Source organism: Balaenoptera musculus, chromosome 1 (assembly GCF_009873245.2).
Source record: "Balaenoptera musculus isolate JJ_BM4_2016_0621 chromosome 1, mBalMus1.pri.v3, whole genome shotgun sequence".
In the NCBI taxonomy this organism is placed as follows: Eukaryota; Metazoa; Chordata; class Mammalia; order Artiodactyla; family Balaenopteridae; genus Balaenoptera; species Balaenoptera musculus.
Window position 1 is genome coordinate 183,824,653 of NC_045785.1, and position 21,751 is coordinate 183,846,403.

The following is a 21,751-nucleotide window of genomic DNA, read 5'->3' on the forward strand; positions in this document are numbered from 1 at the left end:
GTCCCGGGAGGCAGGGTCGGTGGAGGCCGCACTGCACAGGCTGCAGTAAGCTCTGGCCGAGGCCCCACTTCCAGCCACTCTCTCTGGGTCTGGTCGTTTCTTCTCCCCCTCCTCCCCCTCCTCCTCCTCCCCCTCCCCCTCCCCCTCGCCTCCCCATCCCAGGCCCTAGAAGGAGAAAGGGCCGTGGCAGGGTCGCGAGGTGGGGCAAAGCCCCACGCATTTTACTGAGCACCTACTATATGCCCGGCCCTTCTGGGGTCTCCCCTCCCCTCTGCATCAGCGTCCCAGCCCAGAAAGCGGAACAGAACAGAGAGGAAGGAAGGGGGCGCGGGCGGAAGGGGGTGGGAAGGCCGGCCGACCCCTCTGTCCGTGCTCCTAAGAACTGCCGGCCGGCGGCAGCCCGAGGGCGCGTGGGGGTGGGGCGGCCGGGCCTGGAAGCGGAGGGTCCCGGCCGAGGAAAGGCTTGATTGTGCGGAGGCTTCCTGCCCCGCCAACCAGCTCCGCCTTTCTGCGGCCGCGGAGGCGGGACGGAAGGCGAAGGCAGGAAAGGGTTACGGGAATAGCTTTCCAATGACAAAGTCTGGAAGGGCCCGGCGCCTCCGCCCCTCTGCGGGTTCAACTGGCACAGCGCGGGGGGAGCGGGGCGCTCGGCGGCGCAGCCTCCGCCCCCGGCCCGGGGAGGCGGCCGGCGTGTGCCCGGGGCAGCGGGTCACCAGGCTCCGCCCCGCGCCCGGCAAGGGACGCACTTTGTTCGGGATGCCGCCTCCCTCCGCGTCCTGGGGCCCGGGCCGGCGGCGGCCCTAGTGCCACCCGCGAGCGGAGCGCGGACGCCGAGACTCCGGTGGGGGCCGACCAGCGCGGGAGCCAGAGAACTTTCTCCTCGCGCCGTGGGCCTTGCCGGCGCCGTCGGGATGCGTGGACCCGGGGCCCCGGGGCGCAGGCGCGCGGGTGAGTGGCCCGCGCAGGGACCTGGCGGGCGCGGGGACGGGGCGGGCGCGGGGTGGGTTCGAGTCTGATGCTCCCCGCTTTGCGGGACTGCGCTGGCGGGTCCTGCGGGGCAGGAGGGCCCGAGCCCCGGGGGGTGAGCTTGCGCCCGCGGGAGGCTGAGCGCAGGGCGCGGGAGAGGCGCTGGAATAACAACCCGGCTGTTGGTGGCTTCCCGGGAAGGTGTGTGTCTACACGTCCCCGCGGGGCTGCGCGTCTGGTCCAGGAGTTGACTCACCATGGGCCACCCAAGTCCAACCTTTCTGAGCCTCGGTTTCCCTTGCCTTGCTGTTGAAAGTGTGTTGAGATCCTCTGATCAGAGACACGGAGGGCTACATTACACACACACACACACCCTGCCCACATCTTCTCCAACCACCCCAGCGGAGCGAGCTGAACAGCTGGGCAGGTGACCTTGGCGCACTGTTCCAGAAAACGTTCTCTGGCCCCGGGATGCACCGAGAAGCGTCGCACGGGCCCCGGAGGCTGTCCTCCTGGTACGCCCGAGAAAGCTTCCCGGAGCAGCTGGGAGGGAGGGAAAAAGAGAGGGTGGCCGCTCTGGGAGCTCACCTAAGGGTCCCCGGTGCTTGGGCCCTGTGGTCCCTTCTATGCTCAGAGCCGACAGAAACTGGTCGGAAGATAAAGAACTGGCCAAGTCTGCAGGGGGCAGAGATGGGAGGCAGGATCGGGGAGGCGTGAGTGGGGGCAGAGGGGATGGTGTGCAGCGGTGACGTCCACCCTGCAGAGAGGGTTCCTTGTCCCCGAGCCCAACATGGGAACATCAGCTGGTGAGTCAATGGGACTTTGTTAAGACAGCCCAGGGCGCAGCTGGCGCCGGCTTCTGGGACGCGCCGGATCCCCCTCGATAATGTGCTGTTTATCTGGCTTCCCGTTTCAGTGGTTGGCACACCATTGGCTCGTTCAAATTCAAGCTGAGAAGCCTGCGGCCTTGTTCGCGCTGCAGAAGTAGAGGGTCTGCCTGGGTTTGCATCTTGCCTGCATCTTGTTCCCCTACGCGGTGTCCCCTGCGACTCTTTTATAATGGGGCTGCAGGACTTGACACAAAGAACCCTCCCCCAAGTAGGCGGAGCTGCCACTAGGTAGACCTGGGCTCCCTTCAGGCCAAAGACACAGATGACTCCAGCCTGCTTATGAATTTTTTGTATCCTGCTTTGAATTTGGGTTTGTGTGCCTTCGGGATTAAACTGGGAAAATGAGACAGGGAATCGCAGTGATTGTGAGTTTCCTCGCCCGAGATGAGCTTTACAGTGGTCGGTGCTTTCACCAGTGTTTTCTAGGGGAAAGTTGCTGATCAGTTTGTAGTTCTGTATCAGCCTGTGCTGCTCACTTCCTGGATGACCCGAGAGCAGGTCGTTCCTTACTTGTGTACCATGGAGCGGGAAAGAATGGCCAAGGCTTTTCTGATCTGTGCTCCAGCCTCTAGGGTCTGTTTCCCGAGCTCCCCAGGTTTAGAGAGAACAGCCCCTACTCTGAACTCCCCCGGGGGCAGGTTTCCATTCTGCTTTGTGTTTTTATCTCCCTGTGAAGGCCTTCCTGCCCGCTGTCCTGTCTGACCACGCCCAACACTCAGCAGGCATCTTTCAAATGTTTGCCAAATTAATACAATTGGGGAAAAAAAATTTAGGTACCACCCAGAGGTCTCCCATCCAACTCCGGTGCCCATTTATTCTTATTTATGTCTTTCTTTGGGAGTCGTTTGATTCGTCTCCGCCACCACCACCACCACCCCTTTTCCCCTGAAAACCTGGTCCATAATGAGGTTGATTTGTTCACAGGTGGGCAAGCTTTAAGCATGCAGGCCTTTCCTGGGATCTCCTTGGGAAGTCCTGGCCTGAGCAAACTGAGAACAGGAATGCTGTTTTTCCTTCCCTTCCCAAACCTGGCCCCCTCCTGAGTCCTTGGGAGCCTCTGGTATTAGCCCAGCTTTGGCCCAGTAGGAAAGAATGGCCTAGAGAAGAAACAGCTCTTGTCCATCTTTTAAAACTTGTCTCTCTTTTCATCTTTCCATTTTCCATCAATGTCACTTCCCTTTTCTTTTAAAGTTCTTTTGAATTCTTAAAGGGTTTGGCCTTTACAAGCACTAGTCTAAAGAGGTCTTCCCCTCCCAGCCCCTGCCCTGCCCTCCCCTTTACAGCGGGGAATCAAGGCCTACAGGAGGGAGTGAAGGGGCTCAATGCTGCACAGCTGGGGCTGCAGGAGCCAGCCTAGAACGCAGGGCTTCTGGCTCCCGGTCTAGGGCTCCTTCCCTTTCAGCCAATCACTTCCGTGCATCAGAATGTTTCTCTTCCTAGTATTGCCATCCGTAGATCTCAGAAGATGTTCCATAGCTGTTGGCAAGAGAGAGGAACAGAAACAAGGGGGAAGGAGAGCATCTCTGTCATGGAACCAACCACCAGCTCTTAGAGTCTAGGGACCACGGAGAACTGAGAAATGTGTCTATCCTTGGCAAACACTCCATCATTCTGGCCCCGAGTCACAAAACAATCATTAAAAACACTTCTAGTTCCTTCTTCAACTTGAAAAAAAAAAAAAAAAACCACCAACTTTTCAAGTGGAAAACACCCCCCCTACGTAAACAATTTCCTGGGCCTGATCTGTTCCCTCCCCCTCCTAGGAAGGCTGACTCAGGCCTGATTTCCTCCAAGGGGCCTGGGATTTTGCTTCCCAGCTTCCTGTGACTCTTGAGATGTGAAGGGAGGCAAGATGGCTGAGCCCCAGGTCACTCTGGCCTGCCTGCGGCCGTGGTTCCGTTTCTCTTGCACAGACCATCATCCCCATCAGATCTGTTTGCTCTACTTGATTCTAGTAAGAGACGCACTAACACACATGAAAAATTAAAGTTGCTCACTGATGCATGCTCCTCCACCAAGGACCATTAATAACGAGATGTCCCCACTTCAGGGGGCCCTGAGACTCTTCTGATGCCCAGTCCTCCGATGCTCTGAAAGCTTTCCTAAGTGGGATTGTTTTCTCAGTTTCTTTTTTGGATTGTTCACTGCCAGTGTGTAGAAACACAACTGATTTTTGTGTGTTGATCTTGTCGCCTGAAACATTTGTTTATTAGCTCTTTTGGCTTTTGTATGGGTGGATTCTTTGGGATTTTCCATATGCAGGGTCATGTCAACTGTGAATAGAGATAATTCTACTTCTTCTTTTCCAGTGCAGATGGCTTTTACTGCTTTTTCTTCCCTAACTGCTCTGGCTGGAACCTCCCATCCAGCGTTGAGTGGCTGGTGAGAGCAGGCAGCCCCGTCTTGTTCCTGATCCTAGAGGGAAAGCTTTCAGTTTTCAGCGCTGAGTAGAATGTTTGCTGTGGGTTTTTCATAAATGTTCTTTATCATGTTGAAGAAATCCCTTCTAATCCAACTTTTCTAAGTGTATTTTATCATGCAAGTGTGTTGGATTTTGTCAGATGCTTTCTTTCTGTGTCACTTGAGTTCATCATGTGTTTTGATAATTACATTGATTTTCTTATGTTGAAGTACCCTTGAATTCCTGAGAAAAATCCCTCTGAAAGCTTTTTATAAAAAAATATGCAAAATTTCATTTTTTTATTTAAAAATCTGAAGAAAATTTGACAAAGTGCTAACATTCTGTAGTTGGGTGGGTGGGTGCATGTTTATTATAGTTTTCTTTATAGTTATTGTACTTTAAACATTTATAAATTTTTATTGTGGTTAAATATATATAGCATAAAATTGACCATTTTTATCACTTTCAAGTGTACGGTTCAGTGGCATTAAGTACATTGTTGTATAACTATTGTCACCATCCGTCTCTAGAACTCTTTCATCTTCCCAGACTAGAGCTCTGTCCCCAGTAAACAGTAACTCTTCGTCTTCCACCCCACCCGCCAACCCCTGGCAACCACCATCCTACTTTCTATGTCTGTGAATTTGTGAAAACTTTGTAGTAACTAGAAAAGTCAGGATTTTGAGGCATTGAACGATTAAAGGACCTCACCCCATGTCCAAAGGGAACATCTTAGAGGGATTTTTTTTAAATTAATTAATTAATTAATTTAAAAAAAATTTTTTTAAATGACCACTACAGAGATAAATTTTTTAAATTTATTTATTTATTTTTATTTTTGGTTGTGTTGGGTCTTCGTTTCTGTGCGAGGGCTTTCTCTAGTTGCGGCAAGTGGGGGCCACTCTTCATCGTGGTGCACGGGCCTCTCACCATCGCGGCCTCTCTTGTTGCGGAGCACAGGCTCCAGACGCGCAGGCTCAGTAATTGTGGCTCACGGGCCTAGTTGCTCCGCGGCATGTGGGATCTTCCCAGACCAGGGCTCGAACCCGTGTCCCCTGCACTGGCAGGCAGATTCTCAACCGCTGCACCACCAGGGAAGCCCCTTAGAGGGATTTTGATTCAGATTTTTTTGACTTACAAACACTCGCTCAACCACTGTCCCTGTGTCAGAGACTTTTGACAATCCCGGGTGTCGACATGAGCTGACCCAAGTGTAGACATGAGCTGATCGAGGTGTAGACATGAACTGACCCAGGTGTAGACATGAGCTGACCCAGATATAGACATGAAGTGACCCAGGTGTAGACATGAGCTGACCCAGGTATAGACATGAAGTGACCCAGGTGTAGACATGAGCTGACCCAGGTGTAGATGTGAACTGACTCCGGGTCTTCATGGGGCTCGGAGGGCACCAAGGCCACCCCAGCGTGAGCTGCATTTTCCAGCTCAGTGGCTCCATCTTGATGGCCCGTTGGACTCACTGGGGAGCTTTGACCAGGACGGACGGGTCCCTGGGCCTAGCCCCAGAGTGTCGGCTTCCCTCGGTTTGGACACAGCTGCCTCCGTGACTCTGATGCACGGTGAGGGTTACGACCGCTCGGCGACTGAGCTGATTTCCTCCCTGGAACCCTTGGCTGGTCACCACTTTCAGTGACGCAACTCCCTCCCCAGCTGGACAGTAAAACTGACCCACTTTACATCCCTCCCCGACTTTAAAATCCATTTGTAAATAGAATAAATGCCAACTTCTGTAGAACTAAACTTTCAGAGTTGGAAAGAACCATGTCACGAAGCCCCATGTTTGCTTTCCAGGTACCACAGGCGCCTCTAAACCATCCCCTCCGGGGTCCTCCGGCTGGGGACCCCCCACGACTGTGTGCTGAAACCATCTGGTTCTGTGTTTGAATGCTCTGTCCTTCAGGGTTCCTCCTGGGTTTATCTTTCGTGGGTGTGACTGTCACCCTCTGGCGAAGATACCAAAGGTGAATGGGCTTCACCAAATGCACCCCCAAATAAAGTGGGGGGCTAGCAATAAACCACGCAGAGCAAGTGCTATTGCCCTGCACGGTGACAGCCTTTCAGGGTCTGGAAGCAGGTGCCACGCGCTGCCCGGGCTCCTCCCGGGCCCTGCTTCCTTCACATCATCCTCACTGGGTATGATCTCCATTGTCTTCTGGGAAGACGGATGATGTCATAGTAAGAATTTGGACCATGAAGTGAGGCAGACTGGGAGTCAAGGTTCAGGTCTTGACTTCGCACACAAAGTCCTCAGCACGTGATGAATATTCCACAAATGTTAGCAATTGGAATCGTATTCTCCCCACTGACCTCAGTGCTGTCTGTGGGACCTGGGCCGCCAGAGAACCTGGTGGAGACTCCACTTCTTCCCCAGGGAGAGTTGAATGAAAATGCTTCACTCCTAAGACACTGTTCCCCAGTCGCTTGATCTCCACCCTTCCACCACTCCCCCTTCCATCACAGTGATTCCTGTGATCTGGCCAGGTTGGGAAATCCACTCGGAGAGTGATTGGGTCACGTGAGCCCATAGAGCCTGCCCTGGTCCAGGGACGGTCAGGGTGAGATTCCCCTCACCCTCCTCGTTGTACTAATCACCCTTAGGACAAGCCGGGGTCCATCTCCATCCGAACAGAGGACGGCTCTCCAGTCCCGAGCTCCCTGCACGTCGGCAGATCGCCTGTCATCAGCTGGGAAGGCAGCTCTCTTTCTGACGTGTGGATCGCCCCCCAGAGCCTGCGAGCTGGCTGTCCAGCTGGGGACACGGGATAAGGCCTAAAGCAGGGAGAGTCTGGTGGCATCTTTTGCTCTTTCCTGTTTGTGTTGCCTCGTGTTCTCTTGCTGTTCCCTAGCTTTTTGCAGACTTGGAGCAGAGTGTAGAATAGGTCCCCAGTAGGTGACTGTAAAGCCAGTCACCAGCGCCTCTTCGCCCAGCTCATTGGTGCAGATAATTGAGTTGACTGGGCAGGAGGCTGGGCTCCAGGTGCTGCTAAGATGCCAACTGTCTGTCTGCTCTCCTTTAACAAAGGAGACAGCTGACGCCCCGGCCGGGGCCCACCGGCAGCCGCCCGCCTGGCCTTCGTCCGGGGTGGTTCTGGGAGTCCCTGGGCCCTCCCCAGCACCCCCATGCCACGCACGCACTTGGGGGATGGTGGCAGCTGCGGGGTCAGGGCCCGCCCCTGCTTCCAGGAAAGGCGCCACGACAGTTAGGGTGCTTCCAACATGGAAAGTTTTTTCCCTATAATGTTTTATTTTGAAGAAATGTCAAATCAGTAGAGAAGGTGAGTGATAGGACAGTGACTGGATTCTCTGACTGGATGCTGTGTGTCTCTCTCTCCATTTATCCACATCAGCATATATATAATAACACTTTCCCGAGCCATTTGAAAATAACGTGCTGAGATGGGGGTATTTAACCCTTAACTATTGCCCATGCATTTCCTGAGAGTGAGAACTTATAGCCCCACAATCACACCCAATGATAGTGAATTTAATAGCATTATTATATTTATAATAATATATTTATAACAAATGGGCCACATTCAGATTTCCCCGTTGTTCCCCAAATGCCCTCTAGAGAGCTGTGCATTTCCCCTCCGCCTGATGTGCTGGGGCCTGAGCTGCAGTTTTATCTCCCGAAAGAGAGAACTGGGGTCATGACCCCTTAAATTGGGACAGTGCAAAGCACTTTGATTTTTATGATTTCATTTAGTCTTTTCAACCTCTTAGCGAGACGGGCACTAATCTTCTCCCCATTTCACTGGTGAAGAAACTGAGGTTCAGAGAGTTATCCAAGCAGCCCCACCAACGTGAGCCCTCGTTACCGTTCCAGGCTGCGTGTCATGTGATCTTATTTACAAAAAGCCTGGTAAGTGTCACTCACGTTCCTTGTCCTCCCCGTCTTGTCTTGTGAGGCATTAGGACCTGCTATGCTGTCCCCATTTTACAGATGAGGAAAGTGAGATTGGGAGCCTCCAAGGCTGGTATCAACCACACTCCCGTAGTCCAAACACCATAAGTGACCTGCATTGTCCTTTTGAAGCAAGCTCAGTGTGTCTGGTTGTCGCTGGGCAAAGGAGAATCGAGTGTATGTGACCAAGGGGAGGGGGGAAGGGGAGCGGGCAGGAGGTTCTCCAGTACTCTCGTCTTATCCAGCTGGGGGTTCAAGAGAGTCGTCAAAGTGTCCTAAAACAAGAAAACAAAACTCAAGATTATAAGTGGGAAATAACCATTAAAAGGAATGAAAATAAAATATTGGGAGGAAGAGAAGGAGAAAGAGAAAGATTCTCAGTTTCCACTATTTTGTCGGGTAACGGTAGATATTGTCTAAAGGTGGCAAAACAGGGAATCGAGTTATTAGTGTATCATCCCCGGTTGTGTGGGTAACCACCCAAAGAACTAGTAGCAGAGGCTCTCTGGGTGCCAATTTTATCACTCCTGCAAATTTTACCCAGTTAGTCCAGGGAACACTGTCAAAGTGTTATATTTTGAGTTCTGTTTCTCATTTTCTCCTCAGAGTTGAAAATAACCATTTTGCATGAATTTAGCCTGTGTTCATCTGGCGATACCTTGAGACTCTTTGGCTTGTTAGCTGGTCTGGAGCTGACACACCGGCCCCTCCCGAGGTCCACCTCTCCCGTGAATCCAGACCTCTCCGCCGTTACCCATCGCCCTACCGGACGTCATCACAGGGGCACATCTCTTGAGGCCATGTCACCCGAGTCATCCCACCGCTTCCTCTTGCTGGCCTTGGCCACTAGGGGGGCCCAGAACGTGGCCACAGGGTTGGAGTAGTTGTGGGAAGAGGGCGGGAAGGCCCTGCTGAGCTGGCCAGAGGGCCCGGGACACTCTGGCACCACGTCCAGCGCAGACAAAGCCCTGCGTCTGGGATCCGGGCGGGGGCTGGCGGGCCGATGTGTCTGGGAGAGGCCGCCCAGGGCAGAGGAAAGCCCGCTGGGCCACGCTAGGCTGGCCTTGGAGCTGGAGGTGGCCTGGCTGGGTCCCGGCACGGAGTCAGGCTCAGGAAATCCTTGCTCACTGATGCCTCGAGGGGAAGGGGTGGGTTGTTCATAGCTGAGGGCCAGGTGGCCGTGGGTATCCGTCCCTCTCTCCTGCCAAGGGGAGCCCCGGTCCTGACTCTCCCTGGCCGGTGAGAGGCGCCCTCCTGGGTCCTCAGCTGCTCCTGGGGCGTCTGCGGTGGGAGATGGGGGTCAGTCTGACCCGGGCTCCTGCGACATCCACTCCAGGCTTCCGGCCCCTCGTCTGTAAGATGGGGACAGTCATTGCTACCCCATGGAATGGCGAGAGTCGTCCTAGGGTTAGGGTTAGTGTGTCAGGAGCTGCCTGGCTGGAGCGGGTGCTGGTCACTATTGTCGGACGCCCCACGCTGCCCCTGTGGCCGCTGCATGTGGGCCTCAGAGGGTAAACGCTGGCTGAGCCAGTGACAGGGCAAAGCAAGGAGGCCGCAAGCACTCAGTGCCCCAGCCCTGCAGACCACACTTCCGGGTGGATTGATTCCCCAAAGGGGTTTTTGTATGCCGGACGGGGAGATGCTTCCCTGCCAGGGCCAGACGGGGAGGGGGGAGGGGTGCGGCTCTAAGGATGTGTGATCCCTCTGGGCCCCAGTGGGCTCCAGTCTGCAGGCCTCTGGGGGGGCAGGGGGAGTGGAGGGACCTGGGGCTCTTTCGGCAGAGCCTGCCCATCCGCTGGCCCAGGCTGTGTTTCCAGGGCATCGCACACAGCTTCGGGAGGAGAGGTCGCAGGTGTGGCCGAGGCAGAGTATATGCGAAGGTCGGAGATTTGAAAGGATGAGCTCAAGCCCCAGGAGCCCAAGTCCAGGCTGGGGCGGTCGCCATGGCAGCAGGACACCAGGGAGGGCTCAGCCGGGATGCCTCAGGCGGAAGGAGGGCCTGATTTATGAGCGGGCGGGGGGTGGGGGGGGGGGACGGTGCTCGGCAGCCCGTGGACGGGGGCCTTCTACTCTGTGCGCGTCCACCCGCCTCTGTGTAGTGAAGGTGGCCGGCGCCTCAGGCTGGCCGAGACTCCAGCCTGCAAAGCAGTAGAAGAAAACGCTTCCCCTCACCGTCCACGGCACCCCCCACACTCTGGGCCCTGGGCTGGCCTTTCCCTCCAACCCAGAGGGAAGGAACCCTTTTCTCCTTTTTTTCCCCCTATTCTGTTGTATTTTAATTGGGGTATGATTGACAAACTGTGAAATACACAAACCGTAAGTGTCCCTTCGCGTGTGTTTTTAACAAACGAACGTACCTTGGTGGCCACACCCCAGTCCAGATATAGAACATTTCCATCAGCCCAGTTTCCTCCTGTCCCTCCCGGTCAGGACACCTCTCCCACCATTGTTTCACCGTTCTGATTTTTATCGCCGCAGATCCGTGGTGCCCGTTCTTGAACTTCACGTACGTGGATCGTGAGGTGGGTTCTGTTGTGTGTCTGACTTCCTTCGCTCAACGTACTTCTCCTGAGGCCCACCCATGCTGAACGATGTACTTTGTTCCTTTTAATTCCTGCCGTGGGGACGAACCGGTTTGTTTCTGGGGGAAGCTTCCAGTGCTTTTCCTGTTCCAGGCGTCACATCTACCCGCATCACCAGGATCTCTGCTGGGGTTTTGAGAGTGAAGGTGAGCTGGAGGTCTTTGAGGTTGGCAGTGCCGTCTTCTTTGTGCCCAGACCACATCCCGTTTCGTGGCTCCCTGTACGTGGCCCTGGTGCCTTTTCTTTCCTTCACGGGCTGGGAGCCACCTTCCCTCCTGGAAGGTTCAGATCCTGGGACAGCTGGAACATCCACCCCTGCTGGTGGCACAAAGCCGGTGGGGAGACACCCGAGGTCCGAGAGGGCGTCTGACCCAGCGTCCGGAGCTCCAGCTCGGCTCTGGTCTCTGGAGGGACCCCAGCACGTGCTCCGAGCCTGGCGCACGGTGGGCTCCCAGGAGAGGTTCTGAGTGGACTGAGGGGTAGAGAGGGAGAGCCAGCCGGCAGATCTGCTGTCACAGTCGGCGAGGGCAGCCCTGCAGGAGGGCGGCGAGAGCGGGTGGGAAGCAGCAGGACGCAGTGAGTTGCACACGGGAAGGACCAGGATGGCGAGGCAGCAAACCTGCTGCCCTGAGCCTGGACCCGGGGGATGCACTTGACTTGCCCCAGCCTCAGAGTCCTCGTCTGCCAAAGAGGACCAACCCCTTGTGTCAGCTTGCTGGACCTGTCATCGCCAAGTGCCACCAACGGGGTGGCCTAAAACTACCGAGATTTATTGTCTCGGTTCCTGGAGCTGCGAGTCTGGACTCCAGGTGTCAGCAGACCTGTGCTGGGGGGTCCTTCCTTGCTTCTCCCGGCCTCCCGAGTTGCCAGCCGTCCTTGGTGTCCCTCAGCTGGTAGATGCATCACTTCAGTCTTTGCCTCTGTCACCACGTGGCCACCTCCTCCCTGTGGTCCTCATGTGCATCTGTGTCCAGATTTCCCTCTGCTTACGAGGGCACCCTACTTATAAGGGCAACTCTACTTGAGTGTGACCTTGTCTTAATTAATTACGTCTGCAGAGACCCTATTTCCAAATAAGGTCACGTTCTGAGACACTGCGGGTTAGTATTTCAACTATCTTTTCTTTTTTTTTTTTTTTTGAATTATATTTTATTTATTTTTTTATACAGCAGGTCCTTATTAGTCATCCATTTTATACATATTAGTGTATACATGTCAATCCCAATCTCCCAGTTCATCCCACCACCACCACCCATTCAACGATCTTTTCTTGATGATGCAATTCAGCCCCTCACGTACCACCTGCCTCCTGACATGGAATGAGGCAATGCAAACCAACTCCTTTGTAGCTGTGTCGTGTAAGGCCAGTGCCAGGGGTGATTTTGGCTGGAGGACCTGCTTTAACGTCGTGTGCCCTTGTTCAAATTCCCTCTGCTCTCTGAGTCTCCATTTCCTCATCAAGTTTAGTCTCTAGCTTCTTCTCCAGATCTAAATCCTGTAAGTCTTTGCCTCTGCGGTTCTGAGATTTCGAGCCTGGGAACCTGGGAGAGCAGTGGGGGTCCCTGACAGATACAGGGAGGTTGGGCAGGGGACCAGTCTGAACATCAGAAGATGCTCCCTCTTGGGCCTGCCCCTTCCTTCCTATGGCGGTTGGACCCTGGCAAGTCCTGCGCATCTTCTGTGTGTAGCCCTGGGCCACTGACCCTCACCTAGTGAGGCCTGGAAGGAGGGAGGCCTGCTATAAATAACACTCTCCGATCCAGAGGCCCTCTTCCTGGGCAGGAAACACAGCAGCCTGAGGGCAGGAAAAAGGTGTTTCCGAAAGAGAGGCCAGAAAAGGGAGAGGCTAGAGGGGGTTCAGGGGACAGATGGGTCCCCCGGCCCCGGAGGAAAGGCTCTGCGGAGGCAGCTGGGCGATGGGTCAGTGGGCGGCCTAGGGCTGCTCGGGGGACTGGCTTCTGGCTCTGCCTGGGGTCTGTGTTCACGAGAACAGCCCGTGGAAAAGGCCCAGGAGGGGTTTGGGCTGGGAGACGGGATTTCAGGTGGAGCGACGATTGAAGGTGCCGTGTTCACTGACTCACCATCGCTCATTCATCTACCGAACACTTGCCGGGGCTGTGCTGGGCGCCAGGACAGGTGGTCTAGGCTCGGTTACAAAAGATGTCCTGAAAGCAAACCAGCGATACAGCCTGGTTATCACAAGGGCCCCAGAGGCAGCTCAGGGCCGGGGGGGACGAGACAGAGGAAGGAATCGTAGGCACTGGCGGGGGTGGGGACCTCCTGGGCAGTGAGTGCCGTTGGCTCCCAGGACTGAGTCAGGCAGAGAGTGGTTGTGAAGGGGGTCGGGGGCGTTCCAGGCAGACTCTTCACCTCTGTTCTTCTGGCCCAGACTTTGTCCAGGAAGGGTCTCCGGGGCGCTGGTGGTCTCAGAGCAGCCCTTGTCCCCTCCACAGAGACTCTGGGCCCTTGCGGAGCACCGCCCCACACCTGGCCGGCCGAGAGCGCTGTCTCCCGTGTCCTGTGCTGAAGACACGTGAGGGTCTCCAGTGCCGTCTCCTGAAAGAGCCTTAGAAAGTCATCACTCCCCCCCCGGAAAAACAGAGGCTTGACTCTGCTGAGGTCTCTGCCGTGGCAGACGTCACCAGCCAAAGCTCGGACGCTGGCTCGTCCCTGGGGCAGGGGACGATGGCGAGTCAGCCCGAGCCTGGGAGCCCTGACTCCTGGCCCTGCCCGAGCAGAGGCCCCCTTAACTGAGGGAGGGGACTGTAGGCTGTCGTTTCTGTCCAGAAGCTCGGGGAGTGTCAGGCTGAGACACCTTTGTGTCCCCAGGCCACCAGCAGTGCTGTTGGATTGCCGTGTGCCAGCCGTGGTCATTCAGCCAGGGTGGGTGGTGATCCGGCGCCTTCTGAGGAATCTGGGCAAAGCTCAGCCTCTGCGCCCCCCTTCCTGTGAGGCAGCGCTCGGTGCTTTGGGAAGAGACCCAAGGCTGGGCTGCGTGCTTGCCTGAGTCCCTCAGCCCAGTCCGCTACAGCCTCGGGGCCCCGTCAGGCCTCGATCAGGACATTAACTCTCCTTGGGGCAGTCACCTGCAAAGCTGCACCTTCCCCAGGGGTCCCTGGGGTCAGCCGGAGGGAGAACCAGGTCAGGATCTCACCCATAGCCTCCTCTGCTGGGGTCACATGTTAGAGATACCTCTTGATCTTCCCACTTCTCAGGTGGGTAAAGTGAGGACCACCTGGCCCTTGCCACTTAGACTGGAAAAAATGAGTAAGTAAAGCCCAGGAGTAGACGGCAGGACCCAGTCCCTTTACTGTAATCGCGCTGAGAGCTGTCAGACACGGTCTGTTCCAATAGGAGGGATGAAGGGGCACAGGGCGGCTGTGTCTGCACCAGGAAGAGGATGAAAGGGCTCCTGGGGGGCCGGGGAGGGGGCTGAGGGTAAGGAGGAGGTGGGGCAGCAGCGTTCCTACCCTTCCGCCACTTTCCAGTTGTCTATGCAGGTGATGCGTCCCCAGAACGCCTTCACCTGCACAGTGGGGACCACCTTAACCCAGCTCGTTTGACTGGTCGAGGGTGGGATGACATCACCCACGTAGCCCACGGCGTCTGGCCTGGGGAAGGGCAGCTCTCCCTCAGGCCTGGCCTCTGGGGGGGAGGTCCCTCCGTAACTGTGTTGCTCTCGGGCCTCCCCGCTCAGGCCCGTGGGAGGCTCCCGTGAGCTGGGAGGGTAAGTTGCTGGCGTGAACCGGTTCTGGTCAACGTCGCCCCTGACCCACCACCTCCGGTCCAGCTGGAGGGACTGGCCCCGTGCCCTCGGAGGGTCCGACATGGGGGGGGGGGTACCGCCTGGACCCCTGTGTTGGGTGGGGAGGCCGAGGCTCTGGAGCAGAGCTGGCTTCTCAGTCGAGGAGCTGGGAGCAGGGCTTTGGGGCCAGCGATGGGCAGAGGGGGCAAGTTTGCTGGGGCCGGAGTGCCTGGAGCTGTGGAAGGTCACCTCCCTCCTGGGGGATTCCGTTTGGGAGCCCTCGGGAACTGGGTGGTGCCTGTCCACTCTCCTCCCCCCGGGCAGGGCCCGGTGCCACCCTCCAGTAAGTGAGGGCAGTGCAGAGGATTCTGGGAGCTGGAGAAGGGATGGGGTTCGCTCTTTGTCTGCGGGTCCTGCATCTTCCCACCGCTGCCACCAGAGGGCGCAGTTGCCCAGCAGAAGCCCAGTCCCCACGCCCTCTCCTGTGTGGGCAGTGGGCAGTGGGCAGCTGGCAGCAGCGGGCAGCTCTGCACCCTGGGGGCTGTCCCTTCCTCATCCCACTGCCGGCGCAGCTCTGGCCGTCCTGGGCCAGCAGTCAGCAGGCAGGAGCCCAGTGACCCTGCGTCGGTGGTGGTTTGGGGCGCCCAGGGGACAACACACCCCAGCGTCGGGCAGAGGGGGCTGGATTGGCGCTGGGCCCTGGGTTCCTTTCCCCATGGCAGGCCCTGAGAGACCGGGACTCCCTGAAGCCCTCCTCCTGGTCCTTTAGGGCCCAAGTCACCGTCCCGTGCCGGGAACCAGGGTCTCCACAATCCAGATCTGTTGCATTGCTGCCTCTGCTCCCTGCAGGGCCCCTTTCCCGGGACAGAGGGGCTGTGCAGAGCTCCGGGGTCTGTGTCATGAGCCCTGAGGCCAGGCCGCGGTTCCAGGCCAGCCCTGGGGGCACGCAGCAGACAGTGGGCCTGGGGAGGGGTCAGCATCCTGCTGCTTTTCCACCCCCCCCCCGAGGGCCCTCCCATCTGCTCCCAGTCTTCATTCCCTTCAGAGGTCCTGAGTGGGGCGTCCGTCCAGGGACTGGCTTGGGGTTGAGCTGGGGTGGGGACTTGGCGCTCTGAACCCTCTCTTGCTGAGACCCCAGAGTCCCTGCCTGGACCCCGGGAGCCTCGGGAGGTCCTGCCCTGCCCCGAGTCCTCCTCTTTGCTTTAAAGGGAGGGTGTCGGCAGTCCCCTTACCGCTGGGACAGTGGGATGTTGACAACCAATGCATTGTCCTAAGCGTAGTGATTTTTTAATATTGTGAGAGCGGTGATTTGTGGCTGGGAAGGAGCAGTAGCTCCCAGCCTAAAGGATGGTGTGGGGAATGAGGGGGACCACCGTGCCCCGCACGCATGCTGTTGTCCTAAAGTGGGTGTGGGCAGGCGCAGGCCTGGGTTTGAATCCTGGCTCTGCTACTTCCTGGCTGGGTAGCTGACTACGGTGCTTCAGTGTCCTAGGCTGTAAATTATGAGGCTTAAAGATTAAACCTGCAGGGTAGCTGGCACATGGCAGGCCCTCGAGGGACGTTAGCTTCATTTTCCATCATCTGTGTGTCTAAGTTTTCCTTCTGAGTCTTTTTGCCCCAGGCATTCTGTCCCAGGGACCGAAGATGTTTCCGCAGACTGCAGGCTCCCTTGGGGCCGGGCTCTTTCTCCCGCGTCAGTGTGGGGTTTACTGGAGGCAAGGACTGTCTCCCCACGCATCCTCGGCCTCTGTAAACTTGGCAGCTAGGCCTTGCCCATCAGACTGGGCGCTGTCTCTGAAGGCAGGGGCTGTGTTTCCTCCTGTGCCATCAGACTGGGGGCAAGATTTTCAAGGTTGGAACAAAGGCACCTGAGGATTAAGAGCAGTTCAGTTTGACAGTCGTTGAAGGGTAGGTAGCTAATGCCACGTGCTTGGTGGGCTCGGAGGGCAGTCTTCTAAGGCCGTGTCCGCCCCTGGACCTCAGCGTCAGGTCCTTGTTGGCAGAAGGTGTTTCTGCAGTGGAGGCATCTGGGGTGCACATGCAGAGTTGGCCGGGGTGGATGGAGGCCTGGGAGGCTTTGGATTCCAGGCTCTGTGACTCACCCCACCCCCCGCCCCCCGTCACAGCAGCCCCTCCGCAGCTGGCCGCACAGGGACGGGGTTGGTGGGCCTGGCCCGGGGTGGGGGAGGGCAGTGGTGTCCTCCCCTCGGGCACAGCTGCATCTCAGCAGGAAAAGATGAAGGGATCCTGGCAGGACTGGCTGCTTTATAAAAGCGCCTGTGACCACCAGCCCCAACCTTCCCGCTGGGTGGGGCTTAAAAGCCTCGTAGGAAGCAGGCCACCCTGGGAATGTGCAGAGCAGGCCCTGGCACCTCTTCTGCTTGAGCTAAGGGGTAGGGGGCACTCCAGGCTGGGGCGGTGGAGGCGAGCTGGCCGTCGGGGGTGCAGGCAGGGCAGGGCGGGCTGGTCCTGCCTCTGGTGTTCTGTCTGTAAGGGAGCCAGCGGGTCGCCAGGGAGGAAGGTGGGCTCTGAAACCACACACCTGAGTCCGGATGCTGGGCCCTTTGTGCCTGGGTGATCTGGGACACGTCATGGGACCGGTCTGAGCATCAGTCTCCTCTTCCAGAGAGTGGGGGTGAAAGCAGCACAGGTGGCGGGCGGGCGATGAGGCAATGCACGGGCTTCGCGAGCAGTGTTTGCCGGGATGCCTGGCCTGGGCCCTCGACTCAGCTGTCCTGTCCTGTGGGGAAGCCCTGGGGGGGGGGTGTGAGGAGGTGGCAGACCCATTAAGAGGTGACAGGACAGGCAGGGGGTGCAGACGTGCTTAGCAGGCAGCGTGGGGGAGCTGCCCTGGGCTCAGTCCTCAGCATCCACAGAAGCAGGAAACATTTGTCCTGGGAGGAACCTCTCCGGACACAGGGGCCCACACTGGGGGTCGCTGCCCCAGAGTGATTTCCTGGGGCAGCCCAGGCTGGGAGGAGTCGGCGGGTCTGGGCCAGGGGTGAGCACACGAGAGCGGTCGCCCCAGGATGCTGCCTGGGGGCGGTGGGACCCAGCTCCCTGCCGCAGGTGCAGGGGCATAGCGGGATGGACCCCAGAGCCCCCTAATCCCGAGGCCAGGCGGAATCGGATGCCTGGGGTGTGTGCTCCAGGCCTGACGGGGCCACTTGACTCTGGACTGACACGCCTCCCCACCCGCCCCACTTCTCTGAGCCTCCGTTTCCTCATCTGCAATGTAAGGGCACTGAGCCCTGTTTGAACAGGTGTTGTGAGGCTAAAACGAGGAACCAGGGAAGAGCCACAGGGCTGACAAGCAGGGCTTTGCAGGCCAACCCACCTGGTGGGGCGCCAGTTCTCGTGGGCCTCGCACGGGGTCTGGCGCGTCGGGGAGGGGGCAGCTCCCCTTGGGGAAAGGACCAGTGGTCGGAGCTAATCCTCCTCCACCGGTGCCAGCAGGGCTTTACCCTTGCGGTCCCTCACCTGCAGGGCGGAGCTGTGTGCTCCCATTGCTGCTGTAACAGATTTGCACCAACTTGGTGGCTTTGCCCAACACACACCTGTGACCCCAGGGCTCTGTAGGTCAAAGGTCCGCCAGGGAACCGCCAGGCTAAGATCCGGCGTGGCCGGGCTGCGTTCCCTTGGGGGCTCCCGGAGAGCCTGTGGCCTCGCTTAGCAGCTTCTGGAGACTGTGCTCACTCTTTGGCTGGAGGCCCTGCCTGCATTTTTAAGGAACATCAGCTAGGCCCTCCGCATGCCGCCCTCTCTCTGTCTCTGCAGCGGGGCGGGAGAGCAGCTCTGCTTTGAAGGGTCCTTGTGATTAGATCAGGTCCACCCGGCTCGTCCAGGGTAATCTCCTCATCACCGGTCCTTACCCCTGACCACATCTGCACAGACCCTTTTGAACATGTTCACAGGTTCTAGAGCATCAGGGCCTCTCTGGGGTCCCGGACCATGGCGGGGAGGGGGTGCCTATCACAGAGAGGGTTGCTGAGAGGAGTTAATACGAGTAAACTGGCCGCCCCCGAGAAGGGCTCAGTGAGGGTCTGGCCGTGGTTTCAGCGTCACCGCTAGTCCTCAGCTGCGTTCCTGAGGGAGAAGCTGCAGCTCCAGTGTCACTCTCCCTGTGCCCCGGTGTCCCCACCAGCAGAGGGTCTGGGCAGCTCCAGCTCCAGGCCGAGGAGACACACAAAGTCCCCTTGTGCTGCTGGAGGACCGCTGCCAGCAGCGGGCATGGGGCCCGGCCCAGGCTCTCCCGGGGATGCGGCATCCACCCAGATTGCGGGGGAACAGAAGGGCCCCTTCTTCAGAGGGCAGCAGGGCTCCAGGCGGACCCCCGAGGGGACTGACGCCCCTCTGTGGGGAAGAAACCCTCCGTTGTGAGCAGCCTTGCTGTTTGCAAAGCGTTTTACAATCATTTTTATTAGCGGAGCCCCGGGGATCCAAGGACAGTGGGAGGCTGTCACCCACCCCCGCCTCTCCGGAGGACACTGAGGCCCCCACGACCAGAGGCCGGATCCCCGGCCACACGATGGAGAGGATTTGACCAGCATTGCATCACCAGAGGAGCCAGACGTTCCCCCCCAACACCCCCGCCTCCCCCGTTCACTGAACCGGACCCAAAATCAACGCCCACACGCCCCGTGGCCCCTCTCAGGCTTTTCTCTAAAAGACCAACTTGAAATGCAGCCGCCTCCTGTCCGGTCCTTCTCTCAGATGCCCTGTGCCCCCACACCCCCCACCCCCCGCCCCGCCGGCTCTGGGCCCTCCCACCACATCCGGACCCCTCCCCACCCCCAACACACACACAATCTGACAGCTTCACTCTGTTCCCCAGGAGTCCTCCCCTCGCCCCCGGAGCAAGCACCCGGCAGCCCATCCTCACCCCAGTTCACGTTGGAGGCCCGCGCCAGGCCTGTGGCCTCCAGGAAGCCCACCGCACTCCCCAGCGCCCCACTGTTGCTCCCCCGGCCCCTCGGGGCCCGGGGACACTGCTCAGGGCTCACTCCCTCCCCCGCCCCGGTACTTAAGCTGTGCTCCTGGCTGGAGAGGTGTCCGCATCTCCCGGCGTGGCTGTCCTGGCCCTCACGGGGCTTTCTCCCCAGCCCGCCACGGGCACACGCAAGCCCCCTCTTCCCTTGGGAATCAACAGTGTCGCACCACAGACTCCCTGCCAGGGTTCCTTTCCCCCCTAAGTTTTAACAATTATTTTTTTGCTGATTGATGGAGCTCACGATGGGGCAATAGAACAGCCGTCACCCCCTCCAGAAGCGACAGGTTAACTCCCTGCTGGCCTGTCTTTTCAGGCAGGCTCCTCTCTCACGGTCAGTGTCACTCCCTGCCTACGGTTTTGTGTTTTCTCAGGCATTTTCCATATCAGGCAAAGCTCCGTACACATCCTTTTGAACGTTCTTTCCTATGGGTGTTCCATAATGCGCTCGACGGTCTGTGATCCCAAACCATAGGGTGCTGGCTTCGTTAGTCGGTGTTTTGGAATAGACCACCCCTACCCCCAGCCTCCGGAAGACAAGAGAGATGACCAGCTGCTCTTCGCGGGCCTCTGATTACGATCTTGAACCAGGTGGAGTTTGGAAATCAGTGTCACGCCCTCCCCACACCCTGCCCTTCCTGCGGACACGGGGGAAAGCAGTTGGCTGCAGGGGGCTAACAAACACCCCACCCTGCTCGTGGGGAAGCAGCTTCTGTGCGTGCAGGTGGCTGTCTCTGCTGGGCTCTCTGGTGAGGCCGTCCCCAGACTCGAGGCGTGTCTGTGCTCAGAGGGGGCTGCCAGGTGGCGCAGGGCTGGGCAGATGCTGGGCTCTGCCCCCCCACCCCGGCTCTGCTGCCACGCGGCTCAGAGAGGTGCAGCCGGGATCACTGTGTGTATAGACAGCTGTGTGTATATGTGCCCCGGGCCGTCTGAGGCCCAGGGAGCGGGACCTACAGCTCCCTGGGGCCTCCCTTCAAAGCCAACGTGGCCGGTGCCTCCCCCCAGTCCACACACACCTACTTCCCCAGCCACGTCCGCACCTGGGCGTGCCCACGGTCCCTGGCCGCACTTCTGGAATGCCCTTCTCTACACGGTGCAGACCCACACGAGGGTCAGACAGGGAGACGGAGCCTCCCCGAGCGCTCCCGCTGGCTCTGCGGTCAGCTGTGTCCCACCGTCGTCCTCCATCAGACCCCGACAGGCGCTCTGACCCCCGGGGTCCTGGGCCGGAGGCTGCCCCGGCCATCAGAGGAGGCGTGGCGGGCCCCCGGAGAGCAGGGAGACGGGGCGGGCTGGAGTGTAGCGGGGTCGGGGGGGGGCGCAGCAGCTAGGGGCTTCCCCCGCCCCTCCGGCGTGGGGAGGGGCTGGCCCCAGCCCAGAGCGAACCCCTCGTGCGGTGGCCGTGTTCCAGGGACAGCTCTTCTTGTCCCCAGTTGGCAGGTCCCCTGGGAAGATCTGGGCTGCCCGTCCCAGAGTCCTGGCGCCTGAATCTGTACTTCCCGGAACGCTCCAAAGCCTACTTGTTAACACGGCGTCAGCACCCACTCCCACCTCCACCGCCCCCTAAGGCTGCGGCCCTGATCCCCGTCTGATCAACGCTGTATCTGTCCCTTCTGAGTTTCGGGCGTTGGCACGTCCGGCCCCATCTGGGCCCCGTGCAGTTCCTGCGAGGACCTCCGTGCTGCCTGCACACACAGACCCAGACATGCTGCCTGCGTGATGGGCTGGGCAGACGTGGTTCGACAATCACTGTGGCCGTTAGGCGTGTGGTTTTGCCTCCTCGGGCCTCAGTTTCCTCACCTGTAAAGTGGGAATGTTAATGACAGTCACTCCATGAAGTCGTCTGGATTCAGCAAGAGAATGCGAGCGACCCCCGTGTGCACGGAGCCTGTCCCAGGGTGTGTGCTCAGAGAGGGGCTCCATTGCAGGGGCTCTGAGCCTCAGGCTGCTCATTGACCCCCCTTCCCCAGCGTCTACCTGGGCTGAAAGTCCAGATGTGCCTTGTGTGCACACACAATTTTCTGGGGGGTGCCTTCTAGGCCCTGGGGAGGCAGGGCCCTGGGGCTGGCTGGCTGTGTAGGGTGGGTCCCCCTCCGCTCCCCTCCTCCCAGCTGCTTCCTGTTAGCAGGACACCCGGGAGAAGCGTGTTTCCTCCCTGCACTGGGCAAACCCGGCCATTCCCTCACCCCCACCCCCAGGACCTCTGTTGGGCCCTGTCAGCAGCCCTGGGGACAGGGCTGAGCTGGCTGGAGGCT

The 21,751-nt window shown here is 58.4% G+C and overlaps 1 protein-coding gene across 6 annotated transcripts in view; it reads left to right on the top strand.

Annotated features, from left to right (window-relative positions):
• Positions 1-688: 688 nt before the first annotated feature.
• NAV1 (neuron navigator 1) overlaps positions 689-21,751 on the top strand; it is a 211,078-nt gene continuing 190,015 nt past the window's right edge. For 5 of the 6 annotated variants that reach the window (XM_036850675.1, XM_036850718.1, XM_036850728.1 and 2 more), the window contains exon 1: positions 689-948. The gene's annotated coding sequence lies outside the window, so the exon portion shown is untranslated. Of the gene's footprint in view, positions 949-10,792; positions 10,911-21,751 lie in introns of those variants that run through there. The other variant, XM_036850712.1, reaches the window with a different exon arrangement.